Source organism: Terrapene carolina, unplaced genomic scaffold, assembly GCF_002925995.2.
Source record: "Terrapene carolina triunguis isolate 2854851 unplaced genomic scaffold, T_m_triunguis-2.0 Scaffold247, whole genome shotgun sequence".
Lineage (NCBI taxonomy): Eukaryota > Metazoa > Chordata > Testudines > Emydidae > Terrapene > Terrapene triunguis.
In genome coordinates this window covers 6147804-6167345 of record NW_020664598.1, presented here as the reverse complement: position 1 = coordinate 6167345, position 19542 = coordinate 6147804, and the positions used below count along the sequence as shown (strand labels likewise).

Below are 19542 nucleotides of genomic sequence, written 5' to 3'. Positions count from 1 at the left end.
TACCGTGATCTTCCGCTCTGGGAAAAAAGTCCCGGCCTGCAGCTTCCTGAACAGCCAAGTGTTCCGAAAGATGCTTGCGTCATGCACCTTTCCGGGCCAGCCTGTGTTAATGTCAATGAAACGCCCACGGTGATCCACAAGCGCCTGGAGAACCATAGAGAAATACCCCTTCCGATTAATGTACTCGGATGCTAGGTGGGGTGATGCCAGAATAGGAATATGCGTCCCATCTATCGCCCCTCCACAGTTAGGGAAACCCATTTGTGCAAAGCCATCCACAATGTCCTGCACGTTACCCAGAGTCACGGTTCTTCTGAGCAGGATGCGATTAATGGCCCTGCAAACTTGCATCAACACGATTCCAACAGTCGACTTTCCCACTCCAAACTGGTTTGCGACTGACCGGTAGCTGTCTGAAGTTGCCAGCTTCCAGACTGCAATAGCCACCCGCTTCTCCACTGGCAGGACAGCTCTCAATCTTGTGTCCTTGCACCGCAGGGAGGGGAAGAGCTCCTCACACAGTCCCATGAAAGTGGCTTTTCTCATCCGAAAGTTCTGCAGCCACTGCTCGTCATCCCAGACTTGCATGACCATGTGATCCCACCACTCGGTGCTTGTTTCCCGAGCCCAAAAGCGGCGTTCCACGGTGCTGAGCATGTCCGTGAATGCCACAAGCAATTTCGTGTAGTACGCGTTACACAGCTCGATAGCATCGTCGGACTCCCCCCTGTCACTTTGGATCTTAAGGAATAGCTCGACTGCCAAACGTGACGTGCTGGCGAGACTCTTCAGCCTGCTCCTCAGCAGTTTGGGCTCCATTTCCCACAGACAAAACGGAACACAGATCACGCTGCACAGAAACCGTTGAAAGATGGCACCAAATGGCGCCAAATGTGGACGGAAACACAGGGATTGCTGGGATGCAAAGCGATGCATCACGGGGCGTTGGGACAGGACCCAGAATGCAACGCACCCCCAGCCTCCTTCCCATAACCCACAGCGCCAGAATGGGAAGAGGTGCTCTGTGGGATAGCTGTGGGATAGCTGCCCATAATGCACCACTCCCAATACCGCTGCAAGTGCCGCAAATGTGGCCACGACAGTGCGCTGTCAGCGTGGACAGACTGCACCGCTTTCCCTACTCAGCTGTACGAAGGCAGGTTTAACTCACAGCGCCGTACATCTGCAAGTGTAGCCATACCCTCAGAGGGAGTAGTGACTCTCTCAAGTACTCCCCCTTGTTTAAATGTAAATGCTACACAGGGTGTGTAACCACTCCACAATCTGGTCCAAAATGCAAACTAGGGTTGATGAGAGAGCCTAAATTTACTTGGACAATGTCTACACTACACAGCTTCCATGTCACTACAGCCATGCCACTAAAAGTCATGCAGTGTAGCCGCAGTTTGTTGGCTCTCCTGTCGACAAAAAACTTCCACCCACCATGAGTGATGTTAGCTTTGTTGACAGGAGAGAGCTCCTGCTGACAAAGCGCTGTTCACACCAGCACTTGTCATCAGCAAAACTTTTGTGTTTCGGGGGTGGGGGGAGAGGGGGTTAACTCCTCTGAAAGACAAAAGTTTTGTCATTCAGTTGCCAGTGTAGACATAGCCTTAGGCTCTTAACCATGGACTCTAGAGGAAATAAAGTATTACACTGAGCCCCAAAAGCAAACTTTTAGACGGTTTCACCAAATTGCCATTAAACTAGTGCATGCCTCTCAACCTCTTTTTATAAACTGCAGACAACACAATAAACAAGATCTCCCTGATCTCAAAGAACAGTTTTCAGAAGATATTGTGATACACAAAATAAAAAAATGAAGTAACCATCTTTTTTGTTTTTATCAGAAACACTGCTTCTAATCTAGAGATCATAAACCACTGTTATAAGAACTTGCATATTAAACTAACTATTTAGTGTTTAAAACGGGGGGGAATTCTGAATGCTAAAGCCAGTATTTTCTGAATAGTAAGCAGGAAGGAAATGGTTTTAAATCTCCAGCATCAGATTTCTGCTTCAAATTAAGGAATTTTTCAGCAAGATTGTTGCCGACTCTAGCATTGCCATGTAGTAATTAAGATATTTCATTTAAAGTATAACTTGCACATTTGCACATGCTGTGATGTGCTTCTCACTATGTGAAGTTTACGAACACTGAATTCAAGCATATAGGTACCCTATGTTATTATTAATCATGTTTATTATGATAATGTCTCAGGACCAATTTGTCTTGTGAGATAAGTAACCCTTTCTCAGGACAACCACCAAGAAAACTCATAGTTGAATTAAAAAAAAAAAAAACACACACACACACACTTCTTATTAAAGGATCTTGAGAGGCAACGAGTGCCATTGACCACACAAAGGAAGTTACTTATCCTAAAAACCTTTCAGGATCAGGCACTAAGGGCTTGTCTACACTGGCACTTTACAGCGCTGCAACTTTCTCTCTGAAGGGTGTGAAAAAACACCCCCCTGAGCGCAGCAAGTTTCAGTACTGTAAAGCGCTAGTGTAGACAGTTCACCAGGGCTGGGAGCCGTCCTCCCAGCGCTGATAGCTATGCCACTCATGGAGGTGGTTTTTCCCACGAGGATGGTTAAAGCGCTGCCGCAGTATAGACTAGCCCTAAAGTTCTGATCCAAAGCTCAAGTCAATGAGAGAGTCTTACCACTGATTCCCATGGGCCCTGGATTGGGGCCTCATGCCCTGGAATATGGCTGAGATAATGTTATAAATTGTTATATTTCTAAAAAGTTGGCCCCATGTCAGGTTTTATTGATCCTCTATCAAGAACAGTTCATCGGGCTTGGAATAAAAGTCAGCCTTTTGTCCATGTCATATTCCATACTCAATTATGAAGAAAATTTTTCTAACCAACACTGAGTTGGTTCTTGATTTATATTACATGCAGAGTATGGGACGATACGCCAGTGTTTTAATCAGAACCTTGTGTCTTTGTCTTCCTGTCTGTAGTCTTAAAGGAAGGTATTTTTACACAAACTGGGCCAAGCTAGGAAGGAGATTCTCTGCTTTTTGGATCCTCAGCATTTTCTGATGCAAAACTATGAGAATGCCAGAGAATCTCATTTCTTAGGGCTTGTCTACACTACCGCGGTAGTTCGACGGCTGGCAATCGAACTTCCGGGTTCGATTTATCGCGTCTGGTGTGGACGCGATAATTCGAACCAGGAAGTGCTCGCCGTCGACTGCGGTACTCCACGTCAGCGAGAGGAGTACCGCGGAGTCGACGGGGGAGCCTGCCTGCCGTGTGTGGACCGCGTCTGAACCGCGGTAAATTCGAACTAAGGTATGTCGACTTCAGCTACGTTATTCACGTAGCTGAAGTTGCGTACCTTAGATCGAATTGGGGTGTTAGTGTAGACCAGGCCTTAGTCAATTGGTCTCATGTAGATATGGAGAGGGAGGGAGGAAAAAACAAAGCTGTAGGCATGAGAGAAGCTTGGACCTTCACAGCTGCTGTCAGAGACATGTTAACACACACACACCACTCACGCTAGATGTTCTGCATAGAATATTCAAGACATAAAAAGTAATCTCAGGATTCACTTCCAAGCCAGGCCTTCGTGGAGCAAGCTTCCAGAATACAGATGCTCATCTACATCAGAAAGCTATTCCTGAGCCACAGATTGCAATGACACCTCACAAGTCTACATTTGTGCTTTGCCAGAAAAACAAACACGCCAAACACACTTAAAATCATCACAGTCCCATTGTTCCCCACCAAGTACAAACCATTACAGGAGCCTCTTTAATCAAAAGTACTCTCAAATGAAAACCATCATAGCATTTAGTACTTATCTAAAGCATTTCATCTTCAAAGCACTTTACTAACATTAATTAAAATGCCATGGTAAAAAGATTGTCATTTTTAGGGGGAGGATTCAAGTGAAAGAAAAGGTAGATCTTGGTAGCCAACCGGATTAATGCACTACTGTTGTTTCACTTTGGAGACTTGGGTTTTATTCCCACCCTTCGGACTCCAGTGGAAATGAGTTCTGCTCAAGAAGAGTGTATTAAAATAGCAGAAAATACTACAGTATATGTTGTTATTAAGGGGTACTGGCTCAAACCCTGGCTTGCACCACACCCAAGTCATACTAAAAGCACAGATTAAAGCACAGCAATCAGCCCCATTTTCATGAGTGGAAAAATGTAATTAGAGAAGTTAATTCGAAGAAAAATAGGCACATTTCATTCATGTATTTTAAACTCCATCCCCCTGTGATGCTGTGTATAGGAAAGGTAACCATTATCATAGACTTTAAGGTCAGAAGGGACCATTATGATCATCTAGTCTGACCTCCTGCACAACGCAGACCACAGAATCTCACCCACCCACTCCTGTATCAAACCTATGTTTGAGCCATTGAAGTCCTCAAATCATGGTTTAAAGATTTCAAGGTGCAGAGAATCTTCCATACCCGACGCTGCAGAGGAAGGCGAAAAACCCCCAGGGCCTCTGCCAATATGCCCTGGAGGAAAATTCCTTCCTGACCCCAAATATGGCAATCAGCTAAACCCTGAGCATGTGGGCAAGATTCACCAGCCAGACACCCAGGAAAGTCAAACACCAATTAATTGCCAAAATTAGGCTATCCCATTATACCATCCCCTCCATAAACTTATCAAGCTTAGTCTTGAAGCCAGATATGTCTTTTGCCCCCACAGCTCCCCTTGTAAGGCTGTTCCAGAACTTCACTCCTCTGATGGTTAGAAACCTTCGTCTAATTTCAAGTTTATGGCCAGTTTATATCCATTTGTTCTTGTGTCCACATTGGTACTGAACTTAAATAATTCCTCTCCCTCCCTGGTATTTATCCCTCTGATATATTTATAGAGAGCAATCATATCTCCCCTCAGCCTTCTTTTGGTTAGGCTAAACAAGCCAAGCTCTTTGAGTCTCCTTTCATAAGACAGGTTTTCCATTCCTCGGATCATCCTCGTAGCCCTTCTCTGTACCTGTTCCAGTTTGAATTCATCCTTTTTAAACATGGGAGACCAGAACTGCACACAGTATTCCAGATGAGGTCTCACCAGTGCCTTGTATAACGGTACTAACACCTCCTTATCTCTACTGGAAATACCTCGCCTGATGCATCCCAAGACCGCATTAGCTTTTTTCACGGCCATATCACATGTCATTGCTGTTACCACTGTTACACAATTTCCATAAATCTTATACAGTGTGTCATATAAGGTGTCAACAGAAAAGTTTTGCTAAAGATTTGCTAAATATAATTATCCTGTTTATATGCATGTATCATCGTTGTATCTGAAGTTACGAATATTGGCTCTGTACTTGGATCTTACACATGTGTTGTATTCCTGGGTGACACCCACCAGATAGAATTTACATCAAGGCTAGACAGCTATATGTGGATGGCCCATTAAGGATTCTCCAATCTCACCATGGACCGTTGAAGAAACTCATCCCATCCAGATAGCTCTTCCTGAGGATGCCTCAGACAGCGAGGGGCCTTTGGCCACCTCCTGTGGGTCAGCAAACCATATAAGGACATGTGATATGCTCATGTGACCTTGGACTCCATCTTGGGCCAGTAACTTTCCACAAACAGGGGCTGTGGGCTTTGTTTGAGACTGTAAAATTCCATGCACATGGCAGAGAATATAAAAGACCCCCCTGAGACATCTCCATTTTGTCTTCATTTCCTGCTTCATTTCTCTGGACTGGATTTCTAACAAGGAAGCTTTGAACAAGGACTGATGACCCCTAATCTGTTTGAGTGATTCCAGCGAGACTTTTGCAAACCAGCAGTTTATTCCATCACTGCTACAAACCTGATATAAGGACTTTGCAATCACTTGTATGTATATGATTCCTTAACCACTCTTTTCTTTATTAAATCTTTAGCTAGTTTACTAAGGATTGGCTGACAGCGTGATATTTGGGTAAGATCTGAGATTCATACTGACCTCGGGATGTGTATCTGGTCCTTTGGGATTAGAAAGAACCTGACACATGGTGAAATGGGTTTTCAATAACCCCTCACTATATTAAACTTGGTTGTTTGGATGGAAGCCAAGGGCTGGAATGCCTAGAGGGGACAGTGTTTGGCTTCTAGTTAACCAGTGGGGTGTTGCAGAAGCACTTTTATTACTGGTTTGGTGAATTTAATTATAGAGGAAACCACCAGTTATTGGGGATTGCCTGCCCTATTTCTTGGAGTCTGCCCTGAGTGTGGCATTTTCAGAGTGGTCCATCCCAGGCACCCAGTCACACCCCATCCCCTCTACAGTAAGTAAAGCTTTAACATCAGTAATCTGTTCAGAATGAAGGACCATTTCCTTTGCCATCCCTCACTACTTTAAGAATTTCTAAAAGCACCCATCACTGGTAGCATCAAGGCATTAGATACAAAATTGTGATTTGCATAAGTTTGTCCATTACATGCCCTCCTGGCTTTCAACTATTTTCTTTATCTAGGATGCTCCTTTGCTCATTAGCCACAGTGCAAAACAATGTGTCATGCAGCATGCTGTCAAGTGGACCAGGTTCAGGCTCATCATGGGCTCTGGTAATAGAGTAGTTCTATGCTGGGGACCCTCCATTGAGAGCTCTCTGCCCCCAGAAGTTTCACCCTATTCTCCGTAGGCCAAATATCACAGCTGAGCTCAGTTCTGTTCATGGGCCATAGATGGAGAAACAGTCTCTAAGAGCAAGATTCTGCCATCCTTATAATGGATAGTACCTCATTCCATGATTAGCTGCATTGACTTCAGTAAGACTACTCACAGAGGAAGTTACTACTAAGCATAAGCAGTGGCAGAAACTGATGCCACAGCAAGATACTGTATTTAAGATCCAGACAATTAAGGGTCTGCTCCAAAGCCCATTGACGTCAGTGTAAATATTCTCATTGACTTCGGATCAAGCAGTGGCACTTTGAGTAAAATGATCAGGAACCTGAATTAGATCCAGATAGGAACTGGAAGCCAGTGGAGCATGAGGAGCACTGGCATGATGAACTCACTTTGATTTGTAGATCTTAGAAAGCATGTTGTTTTCACTAGCTAGAACTTTCACAGTCATCCCCAGGCAGAGTGAGCTGCAATCAGTGACAAATTCATGAATCACAGTGAGTAGGTCTCAGAGTAGCAGCCGTGTTAGTCTGTATCCGCAAAAAGAACAGGAGTACTTGTGGCACCTTAGAGACTAACAAATTTATTTGAGCAAAAGCTTTCGTAGGCTACAGCCCACTTCTTCGGATGCATCATTCCTCTGCGATGTATCCGAAGAAGTGGGCTGTAGCCCATGAAAAGCTTATGCTCAAATAAACGTGTTAGTCTCTAAGGTGCCACAAGTACTCCTGTTCTTTTAGTGAGTAGGTCTACATCGCAGAGGAATGACTAGCTGAAGATGGAAGAAGGTATTTCCTTGCCCTGTGACAATCTGCTTATTTAGGAGCAGCAGTGAGTCTAATAAGAACCTCAGACTATGCACTACCATGAAAATAAGAGAATGGATTCTCTCTGCAATGGCTGAAGTCAGTGTCATAACCCGCTCCTCTAAGTGTTTCTCTCTTCCTAGCAACATTATCTGTCTTGCCAGAATACTACTGTTCTGTGCACAGCTTAAATTTTCACCAGCAAGTTATAGCTGCATTCCTGATTTAAAAGAGACATTATGGACCCAGTCCTCAGTAATCAGAGAGTTGTTATATGATGAATTCAGATACTGTATGCATGTGTCATACAGCTGAGGAGAAGGGGGGGGACAGGAAAACACAAGGGAACCTGGATTGCCAGCCATATGGGATGGTTGACTCAGCACCTGCCATGTTAGATTCATTTCACCTGCATAAATTACCATCACTGGACAGATGCAGTGGGGATCTGTCTTCATCCTGCAAAACTAGCTTCTTTGACCAATTTATTCTAAGATTATATTTTAGTATTTTCAAGAAAAATATAAAGTTAATACAAATAAATACATGGTTAAGTCCCAAACCTACAATGCAGTCTGCTAGAGTGTCACTGTCTGCCAATGGATCACAATGCCGGATCTTGGCCTTAATTACTATTCCACAACATTTAAGAAATCTACTATTATATAAATTAGTGTTATATAAATGACAATAAAATCACAACTGAAAAAAATAAAATAAATACAAACAGTAACAGATATCCCTTTGAAGCACCTCAATACACATCTATCTCAGCAAACTGTAAGCGCCTCTAATCAGGAGCTGATTCTTCCTATGTTTATGAGGAGAGATGAATAAGACTGGGACTTTTCAGCTTGGAAAAGAGATGACTAAGAGGGGATATGATAGACAGATCTATAAAATCATGACTGGTGTGGAGTAAGTAAATAAGGAAGTGTTATTTACTCCTTCTGATAACACAAGAACTAGGAGTCACCAAATGAAATTAATAGGCAGCTGGTTTAAAACAAACAAAAGGAAGTATTTTTTTCCACACCTTTGGAATTCTTTGCCAGGGGATCTTGAGAAGGCCAAGACTATAACAGGGTTCAAAAAAGAACTAGATAAGTTCATGGAGGATAGGTCCATTAATGGCTATTAGCCAGGATAGGCAGGGATGGTTTCCCTAGCCTCTGTTTGCCAGAAGCTGGGAATGGGAGACAGGAGATGGACCACTTGATGATTGCTGTTCTGTACATTCCCTCTGGGGCACCTAGCATCGGCCACTGTCAGAAGACAGGATACTGGGCTAGATGGACCTTTGGTCTGACCCAGTATGACCGTTCCTACATTCTTATGTATGTACTCTGCCTAGCACACTAGGGCGATGTCTACACTTACCTCCGGAATGATCGATCCAGCGGGGGTCGAAGACACGACAAATCGACCGCCGAGCACTCTCCCGTCAACTCCGGTACTCCACCAGAGCAAGAAGCGCAGGCGGAGTCGACGGGGGAGCATCAGCAGTCAACTTACCGCAGTGAAGACACCGCGGTAAGTAGATCTAAGTATGTCGACTTCAGCTACATTATTTGCGTAGCTGAAGTTGCGTAACTTAAATTCCCCCCCCTCCCCTCCCCAGTGTAGACCAGGCCTAGGACTCGTCTCTCAGTTGCCACCTCTAGGTGCTACTGTAATACAAATAAATGCAGAAGAAGAACCACTTACTACAGTGACATTTGCAACTCCATTGTTTCAACCAGAAAAGTCAAAATGTTTTTTTCTAAATCACGTAACATTTGGACAGTCAGCCTATAACTTGAAGACTCAGGGGCCAGTTATCTGCCACTGTCAAGTTGACAAGACCAAATGTGGGACAGACCCAAAATAAGGAATGCAACCAAAAAAAAAAATTAAAAAATTACCCATGCTAGAAGCTTAAAGTACTCTGGCATTGATTCCTTTCATGTCAGTGACTCTCTCTTTCTAGCCTTAGGATTTTTTATTTCTGACATAAATAGTTTTCTACAACAACAGTGAGGGGGGCAACCAAACCTGCATGGAACGTAGGAAACTTTAGGACTAAAATGAGTGACATCCCTCAAAATGAGGGACATTTGAGAGATTTGGTCTCTCGGGCTTTGCACCTTAGAAAGTCATTTACCCCAGTGCAAAGAAAGTTTAAAATGCTACCACTAATGAGAATGGAGAATTCCAACCTAGAAGCATTTTACACCTACTCTGCATAGGTATAAACAACTCATTGGAGACTCGGACCCCTAATGTTCATTTATAGTGACTTCTGCCTATCTCTACACCAGCTACTAGCTGTCTATGCCAACTTAGTTCTCCGGTGTCTTAAACTAGACTATTTTGACAAAGAATATTAAATTACAACTTTAAAAGAGCAAGGAAATATTTTTCTCCAAGCACTTTAAATATTTTATTTCCTTTCAGATATTTAAAAGGTAAGAACGCTAGCTTATTCTTTTGGCATTTTCATTATCTTGGAAGCAGAGTATATCATACACTTCAAAAAACAGCACAAATAATTTTTTAAAACCCTTTTTTACTACTGGTTTACTTTTTGCACTTTTATTACTGCGCTTATTTTTATTGCTGATAATACTTAGTCCTCCGACGAGTGCAGGGGACTGGACTAGATGACCTCTCGAGGTCCCTTCCAGTCATATGATTCTATGGGTACGTCTACACTACCCGCCAGATCGGCTGGTAGTGATCGATCTATCGGAGATCGATTTATCGCGTCTGGTGTAGACGCGATAAATCGATCCCCGATCGCTCTGCCATCGACTCCGGGACTCCACCACGGCGAGAGGCGGAAGCGGAGTCGACAGGGGAGCGGCGGCCGTCGATCCCACGCCACGAGGACGCAAAGTAAATGATTCTAAGTCGATCTAAGATACGTTGACTTCAGCTACGCTATTCTCGTAGCTGAAGTTGCGTATCTTAGATTGATTCCCCCCCAGTGTAGACCAGGCCTTTGATTACTTAATATTGCAGTAGCACCCAGAGGGATCAACCAGATTGGGCCCCATTTTATTATCTACTGTTTACTAGATGTTTGTACAACAGTACCTGCCCCCCAGAAGAACTCCCTTTGCATAGGAAACACCCTGGTCAATTTCAGTTTCTCATGCACTAGTAGCACAATGGTGTCATTTATGTTCCCTGTGATTAAATAAAAATGTTAAAGCTTCTGCCTTCTCTTCCTGCTTCCCCCATTCTTTATTTATTATTTTTAAAAATAAATTAACACATTTAATATATATTGAACAACATGCAAAAATTAGACCTAAAGCCAATAGACAGTCTAACTTCAGCACGTCAGACTTGTCATGCAAGTAGTCATAAAAGAGACCTTTGAAGGAAAATTTGCTTTGAAACACAACCTTCTTCATTAATGTATAATTTTGGGGTAGAAATCCATTTCAACCTCTTCTTCCAATTCTGTGCTCAACCTATTGTATGATGCCCTAAGTATCTGGGATCAGTCCTGTGGAATAACTGGTGGAAAGGTTTCATAGCTTCGCTGTATAGCTTTTTGATTTTGTCCTTGTGTGTTTCTAGTTCTTTGTTGTTAATTAGATCACTGTTTTTCCACTGAGACTGTTACAATAGTGTAATTAACCTGTAATCTCACATGACCCTCCAAAAATCCCCTTCCAGTTGCTTTGGAAACTTTAGCGACTCTCTAGACTCCCTGCTTATGTAAATGAGTGCCGCGTTCTAATTTGTCCTCCTTGTGCTCAATGGAAATTTCAACATTCCTATGGTAGTTGGATGAAGTTGTTGATCCACTCCCAGCAGCTTAAAGCAGTTAGAAAGACAACTGATCTGGTTTCCTGGGGAGTCTGCATGTGTGAGAGAATTCTCTGGTGGCACAAGAGCCACTTCCACTACTCATGGATCCCAAGACAGGGGGTGTGGCAGGGAGAAAAAGGGCCTGGCCACTGTGTCTGAGCATCCTGGCAACCCCCATCAGCCACAATAGCCCCGGGCTGTTGTTGACAGCCAATGTTTAGCACAGCAACCCTGAGGTGGCTCTACTTTACAAAAGGAACTAGTCAAGTGGCAGGCCAGCCCCAAGATTGGGGAGTGTGGCTGGTGACTTAAAGCCACCTTCATTGTCTCCCTCCCTCCCTCATATTCCTGAGCTGTGTGGGTGCTTGTGGATGAATTTTTTAAAAAATTCGCATAACATCCTTTAGGCCCATGTTATATGTTACGTCTTTCTCAATGAAGTTTGAACAGTGAATGCCCAAACCTCAAAAGTTTAGGATGACTGCACCCAAGAAGTTCTTATTTTTTTAAAATTATGTATTTTTGCTGTCAGAGCAAATGGCAAAGACCTAATTATCATACTTTTCTCTGCATTTCCTCAGCAGCTTGGTGTAGAATCAATACCATTAAGTAAGGAGGAATCTTTTCCTATATGAATTCTTGAAGCCATTATCAGATCATTTTTCATAAAAGGCCAAAGTCTTGCCTTAGGGCTTGTCTATATGCCACAGCAATGTGCGCTAGAGAGGTGTGATTTCTAAAGCATATCAACAGGTTCCGCATTAACTGATCCATGTAGACCCTGCTGGTGCGAACTAAAAATTCCTTCGTGTGTGTTAACATGCACGACATTAACATGCAAGAGACAACATTTAGTTCATGCCAGTAGGGTCTACATGGGCCAGTTAATGCACAATATGTTGGCGTACTTTAGCAATCACATCCCTCTAGTGTGTATTGCTCAACCGTGTAGACAAGTGCTTAATGTCAATAAGGATTCTTTCAGTCTTTCCTGTAAATTTTCCTCTTCCTATTTTTGTAGTACCTACTAGTATGCCAGCGAGTTTAAATCTCTCTGAAGGAGTACATCCAAAGCTAAGTGCTTCAACCATTTCTCTAAATTGATCATTTTGCGCAACACTGAAGGTGACGTTGTCAGCATAAAAGAAGGTTGCAACTTTCTTATCAAGTTAAAGTCTTTGCCTTTCATTTATTTTTATGGCATAATCATTGATTGATCAATGTCATTTTGGGGTGGTTGTTGAAGATGAACACACTCTGCTCCTGAATGAAACTGATGTTGAATAGCTGCCTGAAAAGCTACTGGGAGGTCTGGAACAGGGATTTAAATTATAATATTTCAATGATAATGATAGCATCAGAAGTTCCTTCCTTGCAGGATCCTCAAACTCATCATTGTTCCACTCTTCCACTTCAATTAAAAAAAAAAGTATTTAATTCAATGGCACATTTGATCTTGAAGAATCCAAATAAGTGCAGAAAATCTAATTTTTTTGAGATGAGCACAAATCCTTGCTCTCTTTCTACTAAAAATGTGTGAAAATGTCTACATTTTACTGTAGAAGAATAGCAGTATTACCAACATCAAACATTTCAAAATTCATGAGTCAGGTTCCAAAAAATCATAAATGTTGGATTTTTAAAAACAATAAATGTTGGATTTGACTTTTGGTTATTGAGCCTTTAGGGTTCATGTTTTTAACCTGCTCTCTGTAACCCTGAGGTCTAGGAATTTATAAAAAAAAAAAAAAAAAAAAAAAAGCTGAGATTTTCATATAACTACATGACTCCAAGAACTGGAGCTTTAAGAAAAAACAGAAAATACTGCAGGAGTTGGCAACACTTGAGTGATCATTTTTCATTACTTACATCCATCCAATGACTTGTTTTCTTCCACTATCTTCAACTTCAGATATGTGGAGTCAGACAAATTCATACACTGATGTCTGGTAATTTCTTAACATTATTCATCCATTTGCAGTATTGATTAGCAGCAGTTTATACTAAAGATAGAATGAGAAACAGCTATCAAGTGAATTCAGTAATGTGATGACTGAAAAAATGAGTTGTAGACAGCTTTATATAAAACCATCTTACTGAGCTGCCCTGACCACCTTCCAGAAGTTTCTAGTTTCTAGCAAACCAAACCTCACATTACTAGTTCAAAACTCCACTCACTCCCCTCACTTCCGCATCCAATGACAGTTTATTCCTCCCATTAGCCATGCCTCTCTCTCCAATGACTTTACCCATTCCTATCCCTCTCCTTGTGAAACCTTGCCAACCTTGTGAAATGATTGGATGAAACCTCCGCAAAATATGGCATGGAAATCAGTACAGAGAAAATCAAGCGGATGACAAACAAACATGACTGGATCAGCTCACATGTCACTGTCAGTGGACAAGAACTGGAGACAGTGAAACATTTCAAGTATTTGTGGGCAATCATCACTGATGAAGGATCCAAGGCAGAAATACTGGCAAGAACTGCGCAAACAACAGCAGCAGAGGCAAAGCTAAAACCAGTTAGGAGGAATAAGAACATCTCCCTGGAATCCAAACTGAAACTGCTGCACGCATTGGTCATCTCCATTTTTCTGTATGCGTGCGAGACATGGACCCTTATGGCAGAACTTGAATGGAAAATACAGGTAGTAGAGATGAGATACTTCCATAAAATCCTGAGCATCTCCTACTTCAACCACGTCACTAATGAAGAGGTCCACAACATCATCACCCAATGCGCTGAGTCATATGAAGACCTCCTGACGACCGTGAAGAAGCGCAAGCTGAAGTGGTACGGCCATGTAACAATATCATCTGGCCTATCCAAGATCATCCTCCAAGGGACAGTACAGGGGAAGAGAAGAAGAGGTTGACAGAAGAAGAGATGGACTGACAACATAAAAGGGTGGATAGGAATGGACTTCGCAGAGACTCGAGTACTGACACACAATCGTCAGGGGTGGAGACAATTGGTTGATTGCTCATCAGTGATGGTGCCCGAACGACCAATGCAGTTATGGGAGTGATGATGATGATGATGATATTCACCATTGCTCTGTCTATACTGTGGTTTATTAGGGACCACACCTGGACTTTCAGGTAAGCTCAATAGCTGGCACAGGCTATCTGACATATTGCTATTCAATAACTACTCTTTATTCTCCTTCCAGCAAACTTGGTGCAAATGCCTCCAAAACCTGAAAGAATTACTGTCCTGTTGTATAATCAAAACCAAAATCCAACCTGTCTTGTGCAAATGGAGCACAGAGCTGCCATACTCATATTAGCTATTTTGTTAAATATCTAACCACACACTGGTACCAAAATATCTGCAAATTATGCTTCCTTCTTAACTATCAGTTAAAGGCGGTACTTACTAATGCACTACATCAGAGATGCAAAGCACAGCACAGACTTTGAGCATTAAAGGTAGAGGGGACAGAAGGAAAGCTAACCTGTGCCACAGTGGGAGATTAAAAATACCAATCTAATTAGCCACCAGTGATTATGCAGCCACTGAGGAGTTTACATGCCTTGCAGGCCAGGGATTTTCCAATTTAGGATTTCCAGTCCCAGGGTGCCTGCGCAATGAGAATTTTAAAACCTGGATGTATCTATCTATATTTTTCAGTCTTCAAAAGCCTAGTTCATATGCCAACAGTGGATTTTTAACCTCATTTTTTTATTTTGGTAATGGCTAAAAGACTTCAATAGAGTTCTTTATAAACTACGCTTCAATAGCCTAGTTTTATTTGTAGCAGAAACCAGCATTTCTCTACTGGAGTTTAGTTAAAATATTTTTTCCACTGTGAACTCAGCACTTACATTTACACATATTGATTTTCCTTTCAAGTGTAGGACCCTAATGGTGTTAGTGAGAGAGGGCTGGGGGTCTTCATGTGTATTAGTTTGTATTACATTAATTTTTGTGCTTCCACCATTAGAGAAAGAAAAAGTTAGTCCCCCTAGTGTACTGTTTCTGTAGGATGTTGAAAAATGTGTGTAGCAATGCACTGACTAAATTGTATATCAGGGGTTGGCAACCTTTCAGAAGTGGTGTGCCGAGTCTTCATTTATTCACCCTAATTTAAGGTTTTGCGTGCCAGTAATACATTTTAACGTTTTTAGAAGGTCTCTTTCTATAAGTCTAGAATATATAACTAAACTATTGTTGTATGTAAAGTAAATGAGGTTTTTAAAATGCTTAAGAAGCTTCATTTAAAATTAAATTAAAATACAGAGCCCCCCGGACTGGGGGCCAGGACCCGGGCAATGCGAGTGCTACGGAAAATCAGCTCGCGTGCCGCCTTCGGCACACGTGCCATAGGTTGCCTACCCCTGCTGTATATCCACATGTAGTAACAAAACTAGCTCTCTTTTTTTAAAGCAAAGGACACATAGGCGCTTAAAGAATCTACAGTGAAACTAGGCAACCTTTCAATCCATTTATCAATTTTTCTGCTGTTCCTCTTTATGGGCAAATGCAATAATAAATGTTGTACAAAGAAAATTAATCTGTATCCAGGGGATTTCATTAAATAAAAAGTGTGGACCTGTTGGGAATTACCAACTCTGGTTTTAATACAGTATTTTGTTTCAGATTGTGTTCTAGCCCAATTCTTTCCCCTTTTCAATGCAGTAATCCAAGGAGAGCTGCAATATTTAGAGATAGCTGACTTTACTGGTATTTCTCTCAAAGTCCACACCTTTTGAGATAGGAAAGTAATGGCATTTAGCCCTAGAAACACACTTTCCTCTAGCAATTTTAAATAGATGCTATACAAGCCAAGTTCTACACACAAAAGGGAAGATCAGTACAGAAATCGTATGAGAACTATTCAGACTCTTTTTCAGGTCCATCAGTTAATTCTCACCAATGTGACAATGTGTGACTGAAAAATAAGGTTCCATTTGCTTTTTGGCAATAACCCACCTCCAAAATAGAAAAAGAAAGACGCTGCATTCAGGTGAAACTCCTAAGTAGTGAAGAAGATTGCTTGGTTTGATGCTGTACCAGGGAGTGAACTTGCTTTCATACTAACCAAATCAGATGGTCTTGTGAGCACATAGCACAAAATAGGACTCTCTCCAAAAGCGCTTATAGAAGAGATTGTCAAACTTCAGGTTACCTCCACAGAGGCAGCAAATTGCTATGTGTTCCCTAGGGAGTTCAGTTTAATGAATTAAATGACAATTCACAGACATGGGATAACAGCAGAAATCTGTCCAAGTGACACACCTAGCAGGGGGCTGTGTATGTGTGGGGGGCTGCATGCACCCCCATTATCAGAATGTTCCAACCAAAAACAGTCATTTAGCCCTGAATTAACAAGCATGATAGAATCTGTTCCCAAAAAGTGTCCTGTTTTGCTAGATTGTCTATCAGAAGTAAGTGACTATTTAATAAATGTAGATAGATGGAAGTTGTTTAAAGCCTATTGATCCTCCAGAAGAAGTGGACAAGGCTGATAATGAACTTAATCAATTATATCAAACCAGCCAAAAAGATCTCTTCTTCAGGTGTTAAAGTGACCTTCCTGGACACAGGCATGAATATTTTAAGCTATTTGATGGCACAGTAAAAAGACATTGAATTATCTGCCTTGTCTAATACACTAAAGGCATGTTTTTTTTCTCTCTCTCAGCCCCCACTTCCTATACAGTGAACGCTGTATTGTGTGAGCCCCACTCAGTCTACCTGCTAGCCCTCCAAACTGAAGTCTACCTTGCAAAATAGTTGAGGTGTAGAAAGTTCTTACAGACACATACTGAGCTATGGAGAGACTGGCATACAACAGAATAGAAGTTTTACTCAAAGCCCACTTGCAACACCCTTCCCTCTTCTCCCAACTCCCCCCCCCCCCAAAAAAAGTCTCTCACCTGTTTCTCCAACTCCACTAGTGGGCTCCTGTGACTTTAAGGAAACCGCTCCGTGCCAAAAGGCAGAAGCCCAACAGTACAATTGGCAACGGCCACCTTTCTGACTTTTGTAAGTACGGGGCAAGACACGAGAGAGAGGAGAGGGGACAACAAATGAAAATAGTCCCACCAGGAGTTGATGCAAGGAAACTCCTTGCTCAGGTCTTGGCCAGCGGACTTAAGTGCTAAGCCAGATGAGGGAACCTTTCTTCAGGTAAGGCAAAGGGAGGGGATCTGTGCCTGGAATGCGCTTTCCGAAAGGTATCCCGGTTTGAGCATCTGGTCGGCGCCAGATTTGATGGGGATTAAAGTCCAGGATCGAAAACAATACCCCCCGGCCTTTATTTGTCATGCTGGCTTGAGAGGGGGGCGGGAGAGGTGGTGAGACACCCACGATTTCTTTCTTTATCCCTCCCTCTCCCCATTTAACAAAGCATTTGTCTCTAAAGCAGCAGCAGGGACCCAGCTCAGCACCTTACCTTCTCGGCGCGGCTGCGGAGAAGCAGGGGGCTGTGCAGAAGGTGGATGCCGGGCTCGCGGGCTCTCTCCTTGCCCCTCGGGACGGGTGCGGACACAGGGGCAGGCAGGAAGCGGACACAGTCCCCGCTCCTGCCCACAGCACAATGAAGCTTTTCCTCCTCTGCTGCGGGGAGGCGGGTCCCGTTCAGCCCCTGCAACCCGGCGCACCGGGGGGGTCTCTCCAGACAAGGGAGGCGCCGGTTTCCCTGCTCTTCATGGGACGCGGGAGCAGCCAGGAGGGGGGTCCCCTCTCCCTCCGAGAAGCGGAGCCGACGGTTCCCTCCTCTCCTGCCTGCCCGGCTCTCTCTTCAGGGCCTGCCCGCTCGCTCCTCCATGCTGCCCTGGGATGCAGCCCGCCGCCCCCCTCGCCAGTCCCCGGCGGCGATGCGCGCTGTGCACAGGCCCGGCCCGGCGGCCAGCGGGACCCGGAGGCGGGGGCTCCGGTCCGGCCTCCTGCCCCCTCCCCGGGGCCTGCAGACAAGCTCCGCGGGGAGAGGAGGCCCTGCCCCGGCCTGGGAGGCGGCGGGGAGCCCCGGGAAGGTCACGGGCAGCGAGGAGCCGGGCTGGGAAGGCTCCTCCGGCGCCGCTCCCGCTGCTGCTGGCCCGGCCTCAGCGGCTGCCGGGCGCGACGCTCCGCCCGGGCTCGCTCAGTGCCTGCTCGCGTTGCCCGGCTGGGTCCCGCTGCTGCCAGGCTGTCCCCGCCGGGTCCCGCTGCTGCCAGGCTGCCCCCGCCGGCTCTCTCCGGCTCCCGGTGCCAGGCTGCCCCCTGCGGGTCTCCGTGCCAGGCTGCCCCCGCTGCCGCCTCCCCGCGGGTCCGGTGCCAGGCTGCCCCCTCTGGCGGTGCGGCTCCCGGTGCCAGGCTGCCCGCCGCCGCCGCGCGCCCCGGGCTCAGCGGCAGCTGCAGTGACTGTGTGTCTGTGTCATGTCTGTGCAGCGAAGGGCTGAGAGCAGCCGGAGCCGAGGCGGGGCCAGCCCGCTGACACGCCGCCCAGTGACAGGCGGCGAGGGCCCAACCAGGAGCAGCCCCCTGCTGCAGAGTCCCTCCCCCTCCTCGGCAGCCTCGGGAAAGGGCCGGCTCCACCTGGGCTCGGGGAGCCAGGCGTTCACACAAACCCCGCTGCCCCGCGGAGGCTCTGGCTGGTGGGGGGCGCCCTCCATTGCCCTCTGGAAAGTCTCCTTCTGATCCCCGTAGGAAGCTAGTCCCAGCAGCCCCCGCCTGGGCTTCACTCCCCACTCCGTGCAGGGCAACGGGCTGCAAACCACAAGCTGGGTGTTGTTATAATATCTGGTACGCTAAGCATTTCACCTGAGAGAGAGCGTTAAAACCAGCGAGCTGCTGCAAAGCCCCGCGTTGGACAGGGAAGCACCGTGGTAAGAGGGGGGAAGAAAGAGGAGTCACCAAGTAATCATCCTAAAGGATAAGAACTGAACAGTACTTACAGTGTCAGCGATATAGCCAGAGCCAACTCCTCGGTCTACTGTGGTCCTTTTTCCTCACTCCTCCACTGACTCTGGGATTAATCCCATCCCATGCCCCACAGGTGCTGATTACATGTTGTGTGTATGTTTCAGGGAAACCCAATAGCATCTAATATTTCTAATGCCATTCAAATGTCAACTTTTAGTATAATAAAATAATATCTAATTTCCTGGTGCCATTAACATATCAAAATGTAATATCACGTCTTTTAGCTGAAATGCGGCAGAATTTGTCTCTGGGATGTTTTGCTGCATTCTGGAAACGGCTGAGAACCAAGTGATAAAAGTGCGGGCTTTCTTTCTCTCCTTTCTCCCCACAGACATGGAACTAGCATTTACACTTTATTTTTATTCGTTGCTTTCATTTCACTTCATTAATGGTTT

The 19542-nt window shown here is 44.5% G+C and overlaps 1 protein-coding gene across 1 annotated transcript in view; it reads right to left on the bottom strand.

The window, feature by feature from the left end:
* Positions 1-17984, bottom strand: part of LARGE1 (LARGE xylosyl- and glucuronyltransferase 1) — a 358667-nt gene extending 340683 nt beyond the window's left edge. Inside the window, exon 1 of the mRNA XM_026657558.1 lies at positions 17640-17984. The gene's annotated coding sequence lies outside the window, so the exon portion shown is untranslated. The remainder of the gene's footprint in view (positions 1-17639) is intronic.
* Positions 17985-19542: the final 1558 nt, after the last annotated feature.